The sequence below is a fragment of the Diorhabda carinulata genome, chromosome 12, assembly GCF_026250575.1.
Source record: "Diorhabda carinulata isolate Delta chromosome 12, icDioCari1.1, whole genome shotgun sequence".
In the NCBI taxonomy this organism is placed as follows: Eukaryota; Metazoa; Arthropoda; class Insecta; order Coleoptera; family Chrysomelidae; genus Diorhabda; species Diorhabda carinulata.
In genome coordinates, this window is record NC_079471.1 from 3,284,179 (window position 1) to 3,286,066 (window position 1,888).

At 29.4% G+C, this 1,888-nt stretch overlaps 1 long non-coding RNA gene across 1 annotated transcript; it reads left to right on the plus strand.

The window, feature by feature from the left end:
- Positions 1-257: 257 nt before the first annotated feature.
- LOC130900139 (uncharacterized) lies at positions 258-814 on the plus strand. The gene is made up of 2 exons (XR_009060136.1): positions 258-356; positions 569-814. It is a non-coding gene; the product is annotated as an uncharacterized LOC130900139 (long non-coding RNA).
- The last annotated feature ends 1,074 nt before the right edge of the window (positions 815-1,888 follow it).

A 1,888-nucleotide genomic window follows, 5' to 3' on the forward strand; every position in this document is an offset into this window, starting at 1 on the left:
CTCACCCAGCAGTATTGAGTGTAGTTTTCAATTTGTTGTAAATATTTTGAAGGCGCAAATAACATACAATAAAATCAAATTTAATACCACGTAATGTTTAGCACAATATTACTGCGATTTATTGAAATTTGAGGTAATTATCATTTTATCTATTAAAACTGGGTTATCTCGATACAAAGTTTATCCTAAGATTTACATCCACTTGACTGTTAGTCCAAATACTTGTCGAATTGGTATATATATGAAGTTTCTATTGAGGAATATACAGAATTTATTAAACAAAATGGCAAAATTCACTTTCGTTCTATTGGCTTTAGTCGCCGTAGTTGTTCTTGCAACAACCGAAGTTAGCGCAGGTAATTATTCTTCTTTAAAGGATTATTTGATGTAATATTTACAAAATATTCATATTCATCGTAAACATCCATGAGAGCATCCATATCAAATAACTTTTATTGATGTTTTTGTTCAATCAATTCAGTTAGACTCAGTTTCAATTTTTTCTTTTCCAGTTTTTAATATTATATACATTACATACTATTTGATCTAATTTCTACGCTTGTTTCAGGTAAAATATCAGAGCTTAACGTTCAATTTTCTTTGGGAGATAGCTGCGAATGCAACGCTTGCACACAACAATGTACTTCTCAAGGGTCAGGATACATTGGAGGTATTTGTTACCAAGGTCAATGTTACTGTGCACAACAAGGATAAATAAAATATGAAAGTTAAAAATTTTGAAATTGAAATTAATTGAAAAATTGTTGTCGTGTTATTTTTATTATAAAAAATAAAATATATGAAATGTATCTAACTATTGATTTTTTTTTTAAATGAAAACCTTCATAATCTTGCTCTTATATCATCTACCAGTAAAGAGTAGTAAAGGCTGAAGAGGCGGTACTTTTTGTGTTGTACGTGCTGTCACTATTACATACAAAGCATTTTTTGGCATAAAGAAGGGCTGGTGGATAAGTTGTATATGAATGAAAATAAATTAGAACCACTGAACATGTTCAACAAAAAAAATTAGCTCCTTAGCTGGAAATAATATGATTTTTGATGGTTAATCTCGAGATTAAATTTAATTTTAATTCAATTAGGTAGAAATATAAAGATATTCCATTTTTCTAGATAAAAAGTTTTGATTCTAGGTCTCTTTTCATATATAAAATTAGTTTCAAAATATAATGTGGCGTTAACAATTTGAATAACTATATTAATAAATAGATCACCTACACCATGAAACTGTCATAACTCTTCATCCAATTGATGCAAGTATTAAAACTGCTCTCATCCCATTATCTGATTATTTCGAAAAAGATTTATACCAAAACAAATATCGTATCAAAAATATATGGAATTTAGATCAAAAAATTATAAGCTATAGAATAGAATAGAAATTTGTGAAAGCTATAGAACTGATACTTCCAACAACATACTTCAAATATGGAATGAAATAATAAACAAACTGCTGGTTGTGCTATGGGAGCTACCATATCAATGTTATAGCACAATTAGAAATGGAAGATCCGCAGGAATGCGAACTTGATATAAATATACCATTATGTAGATAATTGCACTACTACTGAACCAAAAGACGAGATTGAAATCAGTCCAAATCGAACAAAATAGTAAGTCCACGATAATCATTTCCTTGGTTGTGACTTTTGAAGAAAACCTTGAGCTGAAGCGAGAGGTTTTTTCAACTCAAGCTCGAAATAAATCGATTTCTACTACGTCTTCATGCATGATGAAAACATCTACTTCATCTTAAATAATTTCGGAACGTAATTTCCTTCTCTATTTTGATCTGTGTGAAGTAAGGAGTTCATGAATATCATTTCTTGACTATAAAACAAGTTTTCCTACAGATTAACCTTTGACT